Source organism: Zosterops lateralis (genome assembly GCF_965231275.1).
Source record: "Zosterops lateralis genome assembly, chromosome: 4".
In the NCBI taxonomy this organism is placed as follows: Eukaryota; Metazoa; Chordata; class Aves; order Passeriformes; family Zosteropidae; genus Zosterops; species Zosterops lateralis.
The window spans coordinates 17,846,189-17,867,043 of record NC_139765.1 but is presented as its reverse complement, the minus strand read 5'-3'; the positions used below and the strand labels follow the sequence as shown (position 1 = coordinate 17,867,043).

Sequence of the window (20,855 nt, the reverse complement as noted above, 5' to 3'; positions counted from 1 at the left end):
AGGCCTTATCCACATTGAGAGTTGCTGCAGAGCAGCTTCTCTTGTGTAACCCCCTCCTTGAGCTGGACATGTATTTCACACTAACACTGCTTTACTCTGAATTAGTTTGCCCTGTTCAGGCTTTCAGTTCGCAAGCAACCTTAGCCCACATTGATGGACTCATGCAAGGTAAGCCTAAATTGCATGTTCTGTTTAACCTTGTGCTCCCAAAAGCTAGGCATTTCTTTTGAAAACTAGAGGTGAAGTTTCTCACACAGTCACTGCTGCCCTGAATTTGGGAGATCAATAGGATCACTAAATGCCATGAGACTCACAAAAAAAAGTTTGGGAGCGTGGCCTATTTGCCTAACTGTGAATGTTTGTTTTTCTAACACAAGGCTATGCAAACGAAAGAAAGTTCTCCTTTCAGAGTAAAATCTGCTCTTATTAATTAGTCCTTGTGGGTAGCAAGTTTTAACAATACTTCACAGAGAACAAAAAAAAATATCATAATCTGTCCAGAATATAGCAAAAGCTTTAAAGTTTTGCCCAATTTTTATTAATTGTATATTCATGCAAAAATATCAACAATGTTAATGTACAATGAGCCAGACAAGTTCTACCAAGACCAGTAGGTATTAAACCCATGGATATATCAAGAAGTCCCCTTTACTTGAGGTGAAGAAGAGGAGAAGAAAAGGTCCTAAGTAACAGGAAATAATAGTACATGTGTGATGCAGGAGGTTTTAGTGTCCAGACAGGAGGTACCCATAAAGACTTTTTAGCTTCCATGCAGGACCATGCCATGGCCATCTCTGTGCAGTTTCTGGGCAAGGTTTCTAAATGAAGAAGACTTCCCAGATGAGGAGCACATGATGTAGAGGCAGATACTAAGTCCTGCCAGAACTACAGAGGACCCGCACTGCTCCATGGCTCTAGCTCTGAGACACAGCCCAGCTCTGCATGGAACTGAAGGGAAGCTGCAGGACTTCTGCACCCTAATCAATCCATTAAATGGCTTCAGGATTCCATCTGGCCCAGGGAAGGGTTTAGCTTCTTTGTGAGGCACTACAGCTTATCTTGTACTTCTAGAACAAATTGGCAGCACATGAATAGCACACTTAAGCCATAACCCGGATAAGCCTTCCAAGATAATTGAGATTCTACAGTATGTGACTTTTTATAGTAAGTTTTCATAGACTTGCTAGAAAAATGTGAGTTTTGACCCAGCACTTTTAATTCCAAGAGTTCTGAATAATCTATTTTAATGCAGATTTAGAAAAGAAAAAGAAAGAAAGAAAAAAAAAGCATGTTCTTTTGACTTCAAGTTCAATTGATAGAAGATTTATTAATCACCACCATGCAATTTATATCAGAATGCCTGTATTAAAGCAGATACATGGAAGAGCTGGGATGGATTGCTTCCCAAAATCTTGTGGTATTAACAGTTGAGTTATGTTTGCTTTCCTTTTTTGTTTTGAACTCTGTAGCACTTGTGTCACTGAGGCAGTCTCTCTTATTAAAAATGAGATGTAAGAGAACTGCTTTTGTGAATGCACAGGGTAATTACTTATTCCAACAGGTATTTTGCTAGTTTCTGACTTGCATAACTACAAACAACATGAATAAGTTTACTGAAACTGCTAAGGTCCATCTAATGTTTTCATCTTCCTATTTCCCAAAACAATAATGGTCTCAGTCAGCTATTATTTGCAAGAATTCACAGATAATATCAGAATAAAGAGGAAGCATGGATAATACAGCACAAGACCCTCCTATTGTTTCATTGGAATAGGGAAATCCACTGGAGAATATACTTTCTGTGAACAGTGGTTTGATGCTGGCTGCCTTTCTCCCCTCCCTGAGGAGCCAGCTGATGTGGGTAGGCTCAACCCACCCCATCCACCTGACTGCCTGTAACCCAGAGGTGAAAGACTTGCCATAAGGGCCACAGCAGCATGAACACGCTTCTTTTTCCATATGGAAAATAGATGCAAATCCCAGGTGCAGATGATTTCCCAAGAGCAGAACACAGGACAGGACAAAAAAGCATTTAACGCCCATGGTGCCAGAGCTGAAAAACCTTTACATAGGAGCTGTGAACACCCTGCATCTCCATGTACAGAGAAGAGTGAGTCAAATTCACAGTGCCACGCAGGCTCATACATGGCAAAAGCTTTCTATGTTGCTTTCACATTTTGAAAAAATCAGAGCTTTCCTCAGCCTGTTCTCTAGACACCTAGTAAGCAAGGGAAAAATGGAGACAGAGCCAAATTAATATCCTTGAAAAGTGCTGAGCAGCAAAGCAAAGAGCCAAAGGACTCCCATTTCCCTCTGAACACCTTTCACAGCTGCACCCTGGTTTCCTGGGTGAGGCAGCAGCTGGTGCTGCCACCTCACTCCATTCCCATCAATATCCCAATGTGCAGCCTCAGGGGATTTGCAGGGTATTTCCATTGCGTTTGACTGACCACAGGTGAGCAGAGGAACCAACTTCCTAGTCAGCAGATTGGATAGTAAATACACTGCATGCACAGTACTTAATTTGTAAGTTCAATGACATATTAGAGGCTAAAATAGAGGGAAACTCATGGGAAAGCAGGGATCCAAAAATAGGGGTTGTTCTCCCTCCTGTGTCTGGAGGAGGCTTTGCTCTTCTCTCCCTCGGCACTTGTGGCAGATGAAAGGAAGACATGGAGTGAATCTGGGCTGGGGAGGAGGACAGGAGGGCCTGGATCCCGGCGGGCAAACGGCAGCGGCTCCGCATTGTTCCTTCCAGCAGATGGAGCAGGGCTGGCACGGGAAGGGTGAGCGATAGGAGTGGGAGGCCTTCGTGCCTCTGTCCATGCCTGCCCCTCTCCCAAGAGCTTCTCCTGAACTAGACGGTCTCCCCTTTCCTGCAGGAGGTTTCTTGTTCCCTCTCCTGACCAGAGGATCCATCCCAAAGTTCTCTCCCGATGAAGGTAAGCTTCTGCCAGGGCTGCCTCCCTGCAGTGATGCCTGCAGAGAGCTGAATACAGCAATGAGGGCTGATGAGTAAAAAAGCACCTATCTCTACTTCTCCACTGGTGTCTGTATGTCCATGCTCACACGTCCACAAAGATTCACTCTTTTGCTCTAAAACTGTGGACTACTGTGAGCACACAGAGACCTTCTATATACCTGTGACCACCTTCCATTTCTTCTGAACTAGTTCAGTGTCATTGTCTCTAGCTGCCAGAAGGGTTATTTTCCACTCTTGTGTTTCTGCTGAGTTTAAGCGTGAAAGATGGATATGTTCATGTCAGGTCAGTAAATTAAACCTAGTGAGCTAAGAATAACCAGATTCCAAAAAACAGAGATAGGGTGGAAATGAAGAAGTACTGTTTTACTGCTTAGCCCTGGACACAGAAATGAATGGAAAAAAACCCATGTAACCCTCCACCTCCCCTTAGAGCCCCTCTCCACGACCAATTCCCCTTATCCCCAACACCCATTTCTTCATTCCTTTCATTTGCTTTTTTGAGACACAGGTCCTTCTGCAGCTCCTACACATCCTATATGTTTCAGGCTTTTAAAGTTAGATATAATCATGGTCATCCCTTGATAAGCACCCATCAGTGTGTTGTTCCCATCCTAAGATTCCTGCAGATGTGGGTCACACAGAGGTGAGGACAAAAAGAGCACTGGCCACTGCATTTTCCTCTGCCAGTTTGAAGAGGACATGTCAAAGTCCAGCTCAGGATGCTGTGTCAGAGGGTCAGTTCTGCACAGGTAACTCTTCTGCAGGTAGCAGGCCTCCTCATGACAAAGCTACCTTTCTGTGTACTTACAGTTAAGATTCAATGCCTATTTTTCCATAGATAATTATATGTGTGTGTATACACACACACACACACACACACACACACACACACACACACACACACATATATATATAATGTGGACGAAGTGGGTGATCCATGTGTCATTTTATGAATATTGCACATGCATTGGATTGAGAAAGGACAAGCAGGCTCTCATGGGTGGGCAGTGCTCAGTGAGAATTATACTCAGGCAGTTTAATACAGATGTAGTGCTGCTGGTAGGGCATCATTCAGTGCACATGAAGAGACAAGGATACAACAAAATATACAGAATAAATACTTTCTGGTTTGCAGAGGGAGACATTTGCAGGTAACTTCAATATCTACATTGGATTCTTCCTTCTTTTGCCTTTTGGTTTTCATTATCCTACTTTTTGGAATCAGTTCATTCTTTTTCAAAAGAGATGAAATATTTTGCTCTTCTCTTTTTTCTTATTATTGTTTAAAAGCAGCTCTTTTGTTCATGTCACATATATGATCTTCACCATCATTAAGACATCACCTAGTGTTATGGCCATAGGGGAAAATCTAAGCTTTGTGAGTGGAGAAGTACATCAATATCTCATTTGCTTTATAATAGTCTACATTTTTGAAGCCAAATGGTAGTTGTGTAGCCCTGGTATGTTCCAAAACCGTAATTCCAGTGTAATTTATTTTAGTCTGTTATAGAATAAAATAGAGATGATTGAAAATCCTAAAGCTCACACCTGAGAAAGGACACAAAGAAATCAGCATGGATTGTACTCTTTCTTACACTTTTTTAGGGGCAGAAAGAGATTTTGTTGCAGTAAATGCCTTTGACATAGATGTTTAAGTGATCTGCTACATAGACAGTAAAGAATAATATTTTATAAGGTTTTTATGGGGTATTAAAAGTGCAAGGTGGCCAAGTTTCCTAACAGAAAAAGCAAAATACCTCAGGGTTTGAACAGAGGCATCATATGCACCAGAGTGACCCCAGATTAATTGGCTGTGAGTGTGCATGTCTCTGTGTGTGTGTGTGTACACGTGTGTGTGTGTGTGCACTTCAGAGGGACATTCTTTGCTTCAGTTCCATTATAATTCCTTCAAATATTTATTACTGGAATGTAAATTCTGCTGAAAACTGAGGCCTTTGCTTTGGAAAAAAACAGACCATCACATATCACAGGTGTTGTCACTCCAGTGAAATAGGCAAGTCACTTTTGGAGAAACAAAAGGATTTGGTTATATAAACAACTCACTGTACTGAATTATAAGAGTGGAGAAAAAAAAAAAAACAAAAATCTGCTGACTGCTGGTTGAACTACTCCTTGGCTATGTGTGAACTAAGGTTCTGCAGATCTAGCAAGAAGCAGGAGCAATATTAAAATGAATTGGTTACTAATAGTGGAAATAGTCCAGCAAGAATGTTTACAATAAGGAGTGCTAAGGATGGCTTTCTTTTCAGATTGGTTTGTCTTTATTTTCAATGTAAAGCATTAATAAGCTTCTTAAGGAGATTAGGGATGGGACAAAACATTGGCTGATCACCTTAAAGCCCAGGGAAATAAAAAAACTTTTCAGGTTGCTGGATGAAATAACAAACTAGAATGGGTTTATACTTCTTACATTGCTGTGAAAGCTTTACTTCTAGATCATTTCCAGACATCAGAAAGTTATTAAAATCCACAAAGGGAAAAAAATTCCTTTATTTATATAAGGGAATGTCTTATTTATAAAAGACATTTATATAAGCTTTAAAACTTTTTTTGGGACTTCAGCTTGATACTTGTGTATAGGAGAATAAACCTGTAATGTGAAAATGCTAGTCAAAAAGAGGAACCAAGGACTAGTGTAGCACTACAAACACTTGGGAAGGGATATCAAATATTATCAAATAATATTTGGGGTTACACTTTATTCTGAAGGATCAAAACTGGACCAGACTGCTGTGGATAGTACTAGCACTTAGGCTCAGGTATTTGTATCACTTTAAACCCTACTGTCATTTCAAGGATATAAATAGGCTTGGAAAACTCAGATTATTAGAAGGATTAAACTGGGATCGGTGTCAGTAACAATCTATTCCTTTGTCATGAAACCAGTTGAAACAGGGAAAGTTTGGAGGAGAGGAGTAACGCTATACAACATTGCCTATGGTTTTGTGGGAATGAGGAATATAAACAAAGGGAAGGAGGGTCAAATAGCACAGCTCTCATGTGCTGAACAGGCAGGGTATACATAAGGCCAGAGAAATCCTCCCTGAAAATAGCACTGGCCAAGACACTGTCTCACAGAAGGCCAGTGACAGTGATGGAGTGCCAAAACACACCAGTCTTTCTAATCTCTCAAGCTAATAAAGTCTGTCTGTGTGCTGTGCTTCCACACTTCCAGTCCTACCACCCAGCATGCTCTAAGAACCACAAAAAAAAAAAAAAAAAAAAAAAAAAAAAAAAAAGGAGGAATCATAAACAAACTTTTATTTCCTTTTTTTCAATCACATTGCCTGAATCTATTCCCTACAGTGTCACTCCAGTAATCTCCTAACTAGGCTGGAAAAAAAGGCAGCACGTACCTGGCTGCCCTGTCTCTGAGGATTCTGAATTATCCCAGGCTGAGAAATGTCAAGCACCAGCTCCTCCATCACCAGCTCAGTGCAATTACCCCATCCAGCCCTCATTCAGCCAACCCCATTGTAATCCATGCAAGTATGGTCTACATAAAAGCTAAATGAGCAGCAGCTGGCCTAGGTTATCATTGCCCACAATAAATTTCTACAAGTACAATCCAATTTATTTTGCTCTTTTGGATCCAGAATGATTTTGATAGCAGTGTCTTTAATTTGATGACAAATTGCCCACAGAATTTTCTTTCAGCCAGAAACATGTGAGCAAGGTACACAAGGTACCTTGTGGTGGTTGAGCAAAGAGAGCATATTTAGATTTGTTTTCCATCTTGTCTTTCAGAGAAAATTAAAGACTGAGTCTTCAGTCTGGAGCTCTCTAAGTGAAATCTTGTCTCCATGATAAGCCATTTTCTGCTTAATCTGAAGATGATTAGAGGGCTGGAGCACCTCTTCCATGAGGAAAGGCTGAAAGAGTTGAGGTTGTTCAACTAAGTAAGAGAGGGCTCCTGGGAGACCATATAGTGGCCTTCCAGTACCTGAAGGGGGCTTATAAGAATCATGGAGACTGACTTTTTAGTAAGGATAGTAGCTACAAGACAAGGAGCAACGGTTTTAAATTATAAGAGTGTAAATTCAGACTTGATAAACAGAAGAAAATTTTTACAATGAAGGTGGTGAAACACTGGCACAGGTTGCCACGAGAGGTGAAAGAGCCCCCATTCCTGGAAACATTCAAGGTTAGGTTGGACAGATATCTGAGCAACCTGATCTAGATGAAAATGTCCCTGCCTGTGGAATGGGAGTTGAAGCAGATGATGTTTAAAGGTGCCTTCCAACACAAAGCATTCTGTGATTCTATGGGAAAGGGTATTTCCCTGGATAGGAGTCTTTATCCTTCCACTGACTGCTGAGTGGACAGTGCTGGGAGACTGATGGCAGTGCATCTCAGGGCTTTGAGCAGGTTTCTATAAACACACCTGACTATAAGCAAGGTAGTGGTGAGAAGAAAGGAATTCAGTGTTTCTTGGAGTAAATAACACTTATACTGCCCAGTGACAGGAGCAAAAATCATAGAGTGGGAAATTCCCAGCACTGTTCCCAGGTGCTTTTCCAAAAGCTTGCTTTAACTCTGTACAGAATTAATTATTTGGGGGTTTTTACTGTTGAAGAAGAAATGGTTGATATTTGGAATTGTGCATTTATAGCTTTGTCTCTTCAGAGGCTTCCTCATAAAAGAGGTTCTTTTCACATTTCCCATTGGATTTTTTTCCTAAATGCACATTTAAATTTCTTCCTCTGTTTCTTTAGATGTAAAATGCAAGCCTCTACATCTACAAAAAAGCTCATGCACTTCTCTTTTCTTTCAGTCTTTCAGCTTCCCATTTTTACTTCTGCTCATTTATAATTATTTCCCTCTTTATTTACGTGGGCATGTATTTTCCCTGGGAAGCCGGTGCCTGGTCTTTGGGAGTCAGTGTAATCTGACTCCAGCCCAGCTTCCTCTCTGTGAACCTTCTGGCGTCACGGAGCAGCTCTCAGCAATCCAGAGGTAGGACCACTGGCTTGCTTGGCCCTGCGCGCTGAGCGCTGGGTGCCCGTTCCCTGTTTGCCAGGTGCACCTAAGCACCTGGAAATACTCTATTATCCCAAAAGAGCCTGGCCTCAGGTGGGTTGTGAGGCCTGAAACCCCCATGGGAGCAAAACAGGAGCGGCATGAGCGACTCAGGAGGGCCGGAAGGTGGAGGGCATCTCAACATTGCAGCCTCCATCCCTTCATCTCCCTCGGCTGCCGCTCTTCCGCTGAGGAAACCAAGCTGGCAGCAATGGCACTTTGTGCTTCAAAGGGCCCCTGACAAGCACGTCACTGCTATTTGTGTAATGGGCTGAAATTCTTGACTTAGTGATACATAACAGTGATACAGCGTAATTACTGATCCTTACAGCTTTTCATTCTTGAAAATTTGAGGGTAAGGAAATAACTGTAAGGGTAAGCAGGAGAAAAATATTGGTTCACAGCACATTCCTTATTTAAACATTTTCAGCATGTCCCAGGGTTGCTGTCCCATAGGCAGGGCTTACCAAGGGTGCGATTCCTTTCTTCTTCATCTCTAAATTATCAAGCTTTCTCCTTGGACATCAATTACAAACATCAGAGCTGATCAAAAAGAAGAGGAAAAAATTTTACACAGATCCTCCACCACAATTTCCTTTCTAATTTTTTGCTTTAATTTTCACATTTTAAAAAACTAGTTTTGAACACTTCTTTCTTGAGGTTGTGAGAAAATTTCCCTTTAGCCTCCCACAATCAAGTAATAATAGAAACAAAATAAGTCCCCCTTCTATATCCGTATTAAAGGAATTTATGCTTGTCCCACTTAAGAAGTAGCTGCTACCAAGACCTGCATTTTTTCATCTCATCTCCACTTTCTTGTGGGTTCATACTAATTTCTCTGTAGTGGTAGAAATGGAGTTCCAGGCATGTGTTTTTCTCAGAATCAGGCTGAGACTGACTCTCTGCCCACAGCTTTTGTCAAGATGGTCAAAGGGTTGAGTTTGTCTGAAAAACAAACTGTCTCTTCAGTACCAGTAGCCAGCAGAAATTCTTCCCATTAGTGCCAGCCAGGCTCCAGCAGCCCTCTGCTTCATGGCAGTTTCTTTCTCCAAAGAGATCAAAGCTTTCTATGCTGCCTGACTGGGACACCTTCTGTGATCCTGCACATGCTGGGAAGCAGCACCTCAATTGATTTCAGTTTTTCCAGCTGACACAGTTTGCTGGATTTTGGAAAACATTCTATGGAAAAGAGTTCAGCAGCAGCTGGTGTGCAGGCTCTGTTGGCTCTGCTCCCACTGCCACCAGTCACAGCACTGGTACCTTGGGTGACACACCAGCATGAGGAACGGAAGCAGGATAGGATCCGAGATGGAGCCAAGGGTACCAGGTACAGCCTGGCTGAGGTCACAGGCCAGGGTTGTTCCACAGCAAAGCACAAACCTCACTTTTTCTCAGGTGCCCTGCATCTGAGCATGGGTGAGAGGACAAAGTCTCCAAGTCAAAGGGGCCAAGCACTAGGGTGGGAAGAACAGAGTCCACATTCAATAACTTACCTGCTTATCTCAAAATTCTACCTGGCACCACGGTACTGTAATGATTGGAGCTCCATAAATACCATTGACAGATAGTACATAGCACCAATACACACCATTAACACATGATCTTGCCACTAGGAAGCAAGATCAAGTTTTTCATACCCAACTGGGTCAGCAAGCTTGAAGGTGAAAATAACAGGAAGATGTAAAAAACACTTTGAAAACAAAGATCTCCCTTTGGAGCCAAACTTTTTAATAAAAACAAAGCCTAAAACAGCAGCCTTGTACTAGTAGCCTTTGGCTCCAAAATGCCATAAGTTAGTTTATATCTGGCTGATAAAAGGGTAGTTGATTGATTCATTACAGCCAAAGGCTCAGCTCATAGGAATGCATGGTGCTTAATATTTTTTCTGGGATCTCTTTGATCTCTGCTGGAGGTTGAGGAGCAGGCTCCAAATTATAAAGTATTTTTGGAATTATATTGAGACCATTTTTCAGAAAAGTCACCATCAAGTCTCCAAGATTCTCTCTAGAGACACAGGGATGATGGAAATCTTCTAGCATGATAGTTTTATCTGAGGAAAAGGAATATGACCAATCTTAAAGGAATGGTTATCCAATCACATTTGGACAAACACTTGAATGTGGACCTAGGACCTAAAGTTTTCTACACACTAAACCTAAAGCACAAGTTTCTATGAGAGTACCTGGAAGCAAGAATAGATTTACAAATCTCTGTAGATCAGCTAGAGGAAGACAGGCATCCTACACACAGCACATAGGAGAAACTCACCTTTCAATCCAGTGTGCTGAATTCCACAGCTCTATTTATTTCAGGTTAACAAAACACAACAGAGGCATGGCATCTGCCTTCTACCCATCCCCCTCTACACAGAACCCTTCCTGTCCCCCCTTGTACCTTGGAGCCCAGCAGGTCTTTCACTTTGTCCTGTCTGCCAGATCCTGGTAACATTTGCCGGGGTGCTGGAGAGCTCCTGCGTTCAGAGCAGTGGCTGAGAGTCTGCTTGCGTCTGGGGGTCTTCTCATCACAGACGCTGGTCAGCAGGACTGGAACCTGCAGTTCAGTATCTGATAAGTGCTCTGGCAAAGCAAGTCATGGAACAAGGAAACCTCCTTCAGCATAACTCTAATAACCTCCCCCACAATACTATAGAAACATAGAAGGCTCTACATTCACTTACTGCATTTACCCAAGCATCACTAAATATTAAATAGCGTATTTAGCGAAACAAGGGCTTTCAGGTATTCTCTTTGGTAGGCAATTGTCAAGGGCAGAGCTGCAGCTCGAGTTTGTATCCATGTTGAAACCTCCACTGACTTAATTAGGGTAAAATGCATGAAGTGTAGTCATTATAATCTGCTTTGCAATGACAAAAACATATAAAAGCCATGTTCATATGACAGGAGCGTCCAGGTTTTGCATCCAAGCCTTTGACAAGATTTGTTGGGGAGAAGAGGGAAGGAGGGGAGAAGGGAAGATCATAAGAATTGCTCAGCTGATATTTCTAAAACCCTTGGAAACAGCCACTAAGTATTTTGCTGCCTCCACCCTTCCCAATAGTCTCATTATGGTAAGTAATGTTACGCTTACTTGTAAACTCAGGTTTTGATGAGGCTAGGTGTGCAGAGGAGGCAGCAGCACAAGCAGTGCTGAAGATCTCTGCTCCCAAATGCTGAACTCCAGTGCTCATGCCCCTTCGACTCCCAGGAGCGTCTCTGTTTGCTTTCAGAAAGCAGATTGAACTTCTGCCCTAAAGTAAAAGCATATCATGACAGATACTCTAATCACAAGGTCTAAATATAATACAAGGGAAGACAATTTAAGAGAGCTCAGCTACACTTTTTAAAGCAACTGTCAGGAAACTGACTCTGTGGCTTGCTGCTTTAGAGTAAGATTAAATGAATCAGTCTCACCATTTGAATGTGTGGGAAGTCAGAGACAGAGAAGTGACAACTAAGGACAGTTTATTTATAATTGCACCCTCCTTCTATAGCTGTTTGTGCACTAAGTACAAAAGTACCTGCCCTTTATGTAAAATTACTCACTAGTGCTATGTGTACATCAGGGAGATGGCTATGCTGGTTTGGCTGATTACAAAGTTTATGTGTTGAACTGTCTAGTGATGTTTGGTAAAAGCTTATTATGCAGCAACTTCAAAAGGCTCTGACTCCACAGTCCTTCAGCCAGGAGTCTTTCACAACAAGGAAGAGCCTAAGCTGCGCATTGCTGCCAGGAGACATCTGGAGGGATGGCATGGGGACTGAAGCACCATCAATAAACAACTTTGCAGTCAAGATAGGTCTGTGAGGGCTGGAGGGTGACACTGAGGCAGCGTCAGTGGACACTTTATGAGCAGGAGCCCTTGATACTTAAGCTGCAGATCCCCACTCCTTGAGCTAAAACATTTCTGACTTTAACCCAGAGGTTTCCTAAAAAAGAGCTTTGCCACTGTGAGTCAAGAGTGCTGTAGCTGCAGATGCAATCACAAGCTTCGGAGAAATTCAGTAGTTTATGGTACTGTCTGATTAATGAGCTCAAGTAGAACAGCATCACAAAAAGAAATGGGTTGTCAAAGGAAAAAAAGGTGGATTTCTCATCTCTACCTCCTCAGGATGTGGTCCTCACCTTTTAAAGTGTCATTCTGAGTGAGTGAAAGGCAAAATCCACAAATCTCAGATAAAGCTGCTGAGAGAAGTAGCAGGGAGTGGCTGAGTCCCTTGGAAAAAGTGCAGCATTGCTCTTTGCCCAGCCTCCAGGTGGAAAAGTCAGTGGAATGGAGCTGACCTCAAGCTTTTATTCCTCCCCAGTTTGGCAGGCTTTTGTCTATACCATCAGCCTGCACCCCTAACTGGGAAATATTATTAAAATGACATTAAACATTAAGAGAGACAACACAGCATCTCTCGCAGTGAGGGAGCTCCTAACACAGCAATCTTCTCCTAATAAACCGCCTTGACAAACAATTTACTTATGTTCTTATTTCAATTAGATGAACTATTCTGCAGCAGTGAGTGTGACTGGGTGTTATTTCGAGAACTAGTAAATATTTATTCCTCTCTCTCTGCGTGGAAGAGGATGGGCAGCAGGGTCACAAGACAAGACCTCATGATCACAATTCTTAGAGCTGTAAAAATCACAGGCTGTGACTAATCAGCAAGGCACAATGCTTTTGTGTCAAACTTTCACCAATTGCTTAGCTATTGGTACAACATTAACAATGATGGACATCGTGGCCAGGTTTGGCTCTCATAGAGATCTGGGCTGGAAAAAAGGATAATATCCACTGCATAGCCAAATAAGTGTAAATACTAGAACAGTTTTCCACCCCTGGCCAGAAGGCTCCCACCAAGCTCAGGGCTGTGTTGTGGCTGGCACTGCTTGTACCAAATGTACTCCTTGGCCCACTGTACCTAAACACACAGAGTCCCCAGACAGATGCATGGTCAAGTCATGGGCTCAGATCTCCAGGCTCCCAGCTAAGCAAGGGAGTGGTACAAAGACTGGAGAAGGACTGCTGGAAGGTACTCGTAAATTTAAAGCAAAGAGAATCTCCATCTCGGCTTTCTTGGAAACTTTGCCTGCAATTTCAAATATTTTCTGTTGACAGCATGAAAGATGTGGAAGAAAGCACATGTGTTTGTCTTTGAAACACTGCTGGTCTGATGGCCATTTTGGGAAGGGGGATAAAAATGTTTAACTTCGGAACACCAGTTGCTTTCCAGAAAATCCCTTGAGGCTCCACACAGTGCACAGGTTGGAAGCCACGAGGTTTCTGTCAGCATATCTGTACTTATCCCTGAAGTATAGCATAGAAGATCAGCTCTGTCAAAATGACAGAGAAAGTTTTATTACTTTAAAGTCACTGAGTTTGTTTTATAAAGCCTGACCAAAATTTACCTCAGTCTGTATAATTTTTTTTCCCATATAATAAAATGGGAAACAGCCTTCTCTTTGAAAAGGCTGTTTCAGAGGCTGGAGTAGAGGGAAATCCCTTCTCTTGTTGGTGATGACACGGCTGAGATGAAACATAGCTGCTCTTCACTTGAAAGATTACGCAATGGGATTTTTAAGGTGAAGAGTGAAATGGAATAAATAAAGCTGAGCAGTAAGGTGGCATACATGAGTGGGCCAGGCAAACATTGCCCAGGAGGAATTTGGCTTGTAAATCATCCTGTTATTAACTCCATAGAGTCTGTAATGATAGGGAACCTCACCTAATGCCTTGTCAAAAAGTCAACACACTTTGCAGAACTGAGCATCCCTCACACAATCCTCTACAGGACTTTACACAGTGAATCACAGCCTTGTATGGAACATTTTCTTTTTATATGTGTTGCCCTTTTAATCTGAAATAGTCCCTTCCTTTCCCTTTGACTAGTGTTCAGGAATGGATTTTAAATGGGCATTAGATATAAAATCTCAGATCCAGAAGCAGAGAATTTGGAGTGCAAGGTGATTCCTCATGTGTGCATCCACATCCCTACAGAAATGATTTGAAATCTGCAGAATGTAATTTAAGAGGCTGAGCCAAACTGTCCATTGTGGTTGTATTTAAAGCTGCATATGTGTCTAGGGGCATCAGAGCATCACCAGTACCAGTAGAGCCACACAGGCTGGTAGGAGTTCAGGCTCTGCCCACAGGGCCCTGCTAATGCCACTGGCCACTAAAAAGGTTGAGTTGATGCTGGCAGAGACTGTTCCTCCCTTGGGAATGGCACTTTCAGTAAGACAGAGAGTATGAGTCAAAGTTTAGGGGATACGCTGATGATTTCACCAGAGGAAGATGAGGAATTGCAAAGTGAAAACAAGGTAAAATTTAGAAAGAGATAATTTGAAAAATTTTCTGTTTAAATTTTTTTTTAATGTTGGGGGGGAAAGAAATATGGAAATAACTACCAGCAGCATACGAGGACTACATTTAATTTTTTTCTGTGTAGAATAGGATTTTTTTTGCTTGCTCTAAGTGTACCTTTTAATACAGCTTTATTGATGAAATAATTAACAAAGCCTGCATCACAAATGTGGTGCTCTCAGGAGCAAGGTACTGATGTGCCTTTTCCTACTGCAGCAGAGGTAGGAGGGTTTCCAGTGAGCTCTCAGAAGCAGGAGTCCCTCAGGAATTTCTCAGCACAGCAAATGCACAAGTAGGCGCTATTGGCGGTTTTCACCAGAAGGATTTTCTTCAGTGAGTTTTTCTCCCTTCCAGCCAAGGACAAACCTCTGACACTAGCCCACATTATTGTTTGAAGACAGATTGAAATCTCGTGATTCTGACATCATTTTACTCTTAATTTCCACACTGCAAATGTCAGGGGAAAAAATACCCTAAAAATTATACTTCAGAAAAGACTATAATTACTTCCAATTAAATCATGGCCCTGGTTGTTTGAAAGACAACCACCATTAGAATTTCATTATCTGATAAGCACTTTTCTTTAAAATATATTTCAAAGTTTCTTTTATTAATAATAAGAAGAAAGGGATCCAAGATCCTGCAACAATACTTGAGCCAACTGCAAAAGCTCGATTATGGGAAATTGTGTTTAACCCCTCAAATGGAGAGGCCACATCATTTTCAGGGCATTTATTTCAGTGATACTCCTGATAAGGAAGCAAGCTCAGGAATGAGATCAGATGTGGTGTTAGGCATGGGTGAGGTGACCCAGATCTCTGCCTTCCCCAGGGCACTGATCAGGCTGTGCATTCACATCGCACCTTCCCTCCATCCATGGTACCTGAAGCATTTTACAACATCTGTCCTGTTCCTCATTGCCACACTCCTCTCTCTATCAGGGTACATGTGTTGAAGCCACTGAGGCTTTATCAGCATCATCTGATTTTATAGTGGGAATTAAGTCTCATCCCTCTGTATGCTTGTGCTTTAGATCCTGTGCTGTAGATTTTTTACCCCCTGAAAGGGGCACTTACATCACATGAGCTGCATTGAGGAAGCCACTGATGTTCAGACTGAGTAAAAATATCTGAGTTCTGATAAAGCCCCACTCACTGGTGCATGGGATAATTGTTCTTTAAGTTCTTGTGGCCTTATTTTGAACTCCAGCTGTGACAGAGCCATGAGTCCCCAACAGTATGCAGCATATTTTCCATATGTGTTCAAAGATAAGGGCCTTCCCTCAGAACCTTACAAAATAAGCAGGCATAGTCCCAGCCCAGTATGCTGGCTGTTTTCTGATGTGCTTGGAAGTCCATCTGGATCATTTGCCATGAGGAAGAGGGATGCCCGAGCTTGAGGGAAGGGGCAGGGGGGCTTCCACAAAACACCTGCAAAAAGGCTTGTGTGTGGAGGGATAGGTGACACTGAAGTCACTAGCAGTAATCCAAAATCCCTGTCTCAAGGGACAGGATTTTCTCCAGGTGATGCTCACAGAGGCAGCCTATAGCAGGTGTTTGCTAATGATGATCCTTGTGGGACCCTTCCAACTCAGAATATTTTGTGATTAGCAGAGATGTAATGGGCATACCATAGCAGGCTGCCTGGGCATCCACAACTTGCACACAGAACAGACATTCCTGCTATCCATGGAAAAATCCTTCCCCAAATATTCCACATCACAGTGGCTACTCTCTGAGCTAGTCTTAGTAGGTGGTAAGAAATTAAAAATTGCAATTGACTCACTAGTAAAAATATGTGAGTGTACCCAGCAAATAATATAGCTTCCCTCAGCACTTACCTATTAATTTTGCTTTTAATTAAACTGTCCATTCCCGCACTGATTTACATTTAAAAATAAAACAACTATGTGTATTTCATTGGGAAACCTTCCCGTGGTGTTTTAAAAAAATATTCTGCTTTGCTTAATGTGAAAGATTTGGGGCCTGATCCTTGCTGCATTCCAGCTCTACCATGAAGGCAAACAGGTATGAAAGAATGTCACTGAAAGGCACATGCTCAGCTTGTGTGCTTACAGACTTTCTCTTCTGCTTTTCTGTTTTTTTTTTTTTTGTTGTTGTTGGTTTGTTTGTTTGTTTGTTATGGTAGTGGTGGTGGTGTTTTTAATGTACCATACAGTCTTATATTAGTAGGGTTTTAGGCTCAATCTCTCCAAAGAAATAAATGCAGTGGATGAACACTGAACCAAAAAAGCTGGGAGCCACAGACACCCCAGCTTTGGGGGAAAGAGGAATAAATTGCATCTCAGCAGCAGGCACCTCTGGCAATGCCCCTCATATGCTCTTGGCACAGCCAGTGTTTGGCAGAGGCACCAAAGAAGAGGAGGTGATACCACCATAGAGTTTCTGGCTCTGAAAGACCAATAGGGCATCTTATGTCCACTCACACAACCTCCATAAAATGGGAATGCTGTCCAAAAACTATGTTTTAAAACTTATCTGCCTTTCTTCTTAAACCTGATTTTCAAAATCTGTAGTAATTTCTAAGGGAAAAGAAAAAGAAGTCCAAACTTTTGCCATTTCCAGCAAGAAACAGCAACTCCTGCTGCTCCCACCGCAATTAAGTATAGGCTCAGGCTGTTACCAGCAGGCCCCTGAGACACACTAGTGCAACGCCATATGCCTTTCTGAAGGAGTTACATGCCAAGACCACTAAGATTTGCATAAGTGGAACAGAAATGGAGCTCCTTTGAGTGCCAGCCCAGTGCTGTAAAAAGGCCACCCCACCTTTCCCTGGCTTAGTGCCTGCCACCACCACTCAGCAGTCACACTGGACATAGCTGGGCATGCTGCTGCCTCGGTGGCACATGGCTCCATGGCACAGCTGATCATGCTGACCAGGGCTGTGTTTATGGGAGACCCAAATATACAAATGGAGAGATGAGAAAAACCTGCAGATGAGGCATTAAAAGGTGCTTCTCCAGTGCTGGTTTGCCATCCTCCTACAAAGTGAAGGGGACAAAGAGAAGAGGCAGTCTGTTGAGGTGGGAAAGTCTCTCAGGATTCAAAATTCCAGTGACACCCCCTGGAGTCTCAGGCACAAAGAGAGTGGACCATAATCTCTCCAGCAGAACAGCCTTGCCTGGGAGCTGTTGCAGCTGCGCTGCTGACGCTGCTGTCTCTCGGCAGGTATGTTCACACCACAGGTATGTTCACACCACAGCTCTGGCCTTGGCTCAGGGACCCAGATGACAAAGGGTGTAACATCCTTGCATGGATGCTCAGTTTTGGGGAAAATGGAAAGGAGGTTATATTCTCAGAGATGGGCCATCTCCAGAGTGCATCCCCATCTGTTCACAGCAGTGGGGAAGTAGAGCAAGGAGTTGTACCCCCTTAGCTCCAGTCACGTGCCCTAAGTCCTTTCTTAAAAAGACACCCAGGGGGAGACCCCTGTGTGAGCTGGGGAGGAAGACTGTGCCCAGTTGAGCAAATCCCTACTCCCTCTACATGCTCAAAAAACACCAGCATTGTCTATACGCCATGTTCTCATAGCCAGTCTGGGGCCAAGGTCAGGACCTGTTTGGACTGGTATTTATTTACCAAATGTGGCCTCATTTGGTAACAACATTTAAAAACATGTAAGACCAGAACAGTCCTTGTTGGTGAAAACATGCCCATTAATTTTCCTACCTTGGGACAAATTGTAAGTGGCTGAAAGTCTATAATGTCCATGGTGATATTGAACCTGAGAGGCATTCAGGAATTGTTGTCCTGGACCAGCCAAGCAGTCCATCAAGTTTTCCCTAAGACAAGCAGAATGACCTGTGCTTTGAAGCCAACAGCTTTAGCACTTGCCTAAGTACCTCACACACAGGTTTGGATGTTCCTGTGTCTCCCTTTGTGCTCCACCCACCAGCCACAAGGCCTGGAGTTACCACTTCCATGCCCAGGGCCATATATGGTGAGTCCTGCAGACATCGCTGATGATCCCTTCCTACTTTTCTTCTGGCAAGTAGTGAGCTTGGTTTATATGTTAAGCTCCTGTGTCATGCCAGCTTTGACAGACGTGGAGTTAACACAGATCCCTCAGACTATGGGATAGCCCAGGGCAAAAGAAAGAGAGAAACTATCAGTGCAGTCTCACACAGCAGAGACTGGTACATCTGCCCCCCATTCTGCAGCTGGGGAGAGTGAGGGTGATGTGACTGACCCGGAGCCATCCTGCAGCAGAAGGAAATGCCAAGAAGTGAAGCTGGTTTCTGTAGCAGCCCGCTCCTCTAGTTTTGTCCTCTGCTCTTCTCCAACTCTTCTCCACATCTCCTTTTGCGTCTCCCCCTGCAGGGACGCAGGCTAGGATCAGAGGCATCAGTAGCCTTGGAAAGTAGATAAGGTTCTCCATCATAAAGAAGAGAGCAGTGCAGAATTACAATGACCAGAAACATGTTTTAGTAAAATATGAAGCTTTCAATTTGTGCCTAGAGCTGAACCCTGAGGGTCACCATAGCTAAATAAAAGAGGGACAAGGGACAAGTTCAAATACTGTGCTTGCTGTCATCTGCGTGCTAGCCCTCCACCTCTGGCCTGGCCTCCCCCAGTGGTCCAGCTGCAGGCAGATCCATTTCTTTCCAAGATTTAGTGATGGTTGATCTAGGGATCACTCTCAAAATGAAGCAGGGATTGAGAAGGGAGCAGGTTTTGCTCCCTCTGCTGTACATACTCCTCCCGTGCCATCCCAGCCCATTTTTGAGTCCTCAATCACCTCCACCAGCCCTGCGCGGCACTCCCCATTTTAAATGTATCTTCAGCTTCGTGTTGCAAACAGAATGCTAATGGAGCGTGAGAGAGCTCTCCTGTAGTTCCAGGCATTTTTCAGGGGTGGGAGGAAAATCATGCACAATACCGAAGATACCTTGCAAACAAGATGGCCCACAAGAGCCTGGGGATCACATCCTCCACAACCCAGCCACGGGCATCCTGGTCCATCGTCTGGTCAGCTTGAGTTGTTCCCTGGCCTGCTTTTATCTGCCAGCGTAAGCACCCGCAGCACCCCGAGAAAAGGGCCAGGCTGGCTAGAACGCTTGCCTCGCACTGAAATCCCCAAGTAAAAGTTACCTCTTGCTTCGTCCTCAAGACATCAGGGGGAGTAGCTGGGTGTTGAGCCCTGCTGCGACCAAGTGCTGAGGTGGGAGAGGTCTGGGTGGCACCAGCAGCAGCGAGAGGCAGCGTTTTGAGGGATCAGCAGTAGCAGCAAGCACAAAGGGAGTTACGTCTTCGCCAGTCCAGTCCCAGACTGCTCATCTGAAAGGAGCTCCAGGCAGGCAGATCCAGACGGCTTTTAATGCAGGATCACAGCCCGAGGTTTTGCTTCCACCTTTGCCAGAGGCTTTACATGAGTCTCAGCTTCCTTTGCCTGCGTAATGGGTACCTGGTGACTGACCTTCCTTTGTAAAGCTCCTGTCAGGCAAAGGAGGTTCCTGTGGCTTCACCTACAGCTTTCCTCTATGCACCGACAAAAATGATGCTTGTCGGGTTGGTGCTCCTACAGCAAGAGCTCAACCGGAGAGACGGATGATTTAAAATTTCAAAAAAAAAAAAGGGGGGGGGGGGGGGGGGGAGGAAGAGAGGGAGGGGGAGAATAAGCTGTCAATCTCAGTTAGTAAACACTTCTTTGATGTGGTTCCTTTTTTAAACAAAAAACCCAAAAAACCAAACCAAAACAAAAACCCAACCTGACTCCTAAAAGCAACAACGTATGTTTATTTTAAATGCATCTGCTAAATATTTACACTGCAAGTAAGCTAAACGAAAAAAAAAAAGATAAATTGGAACTTTTGTCAGTGAACCAGATTGTGAAATGCCTTGAGGGAATAGAAGATTTATTTGGGGAGAGGGAGAGAGGTAGGAATTTTCCATGCTATTGTAAAACATGAGCACAAATTATATGATCCCCACAGCCAGTGAGTTGCAAAGCTTCAATCAGCTGCCTTTTTTTTTTTTTCCTTTCCTCTCTTTTCTATAAAGAGGAGGGGAGGAAGACAGAAGTGTTTCGCTAACTTCTGTTGACTGTTCCTTTTTTCTCCTGATTGAAATGTGTTGTTAAACAAGATCCCACATAATCTCAGCAGAGGGTTTCTCTCGCTCGCTCCCGCTCCTTCTGGGAAGCCGCGATCGGTGCCATCGGCGCTTGATTATTTGCAAACTCCCTTCGCTTTTTTTTTTTTTTTTTTTTTTTTTTTTTTTTTTTTTTTTTTCCCCTCCGTCTCGGTCTCCGTCTCCCTCTCTCTCCCTCCGTCTCTCTCTCCTTTTCTGTCACCCCCAGTGCAACTTTTGCAGGCGCCCCGGCACACGCAGCCATGCCGCGCTGAGAGCGGGGGCACCGCGCCAGCCCCCATCCTTCCCTCCCTCTCCTTCCCTCCCTCCCTCTCTCCCTCCCTCCCCAGCGCCGCCGTCCCGAGCCGGGGGGGGCCCGCCGCCCGCCGCCCCT

General features: G+C 43.6%; 1 long non-coding RNA gene across 1 annotated transcript; it reads right to left on the bottom strand.

Annotated features, from left to right (window-relative positions):
• Positions 1–10,429: 10,429 nt before the first annotated feature.
• On the bottom strand, positions 10,430–20,823 carry LOC310909134. The gene is made up of 3 exons (XR_014590006.1): positions 19,484–20,823; positions 11,111–11,270; positions 10,430–10,573 (listed from the first exon to the last, which is right to left on the bottom strand). It is a non-coding gene; the product is annotated as an uncharacterized lncRNA (long non-coding RNA).
• Positions 20,824–20,855: the final 32 nt, after the last annotated feature.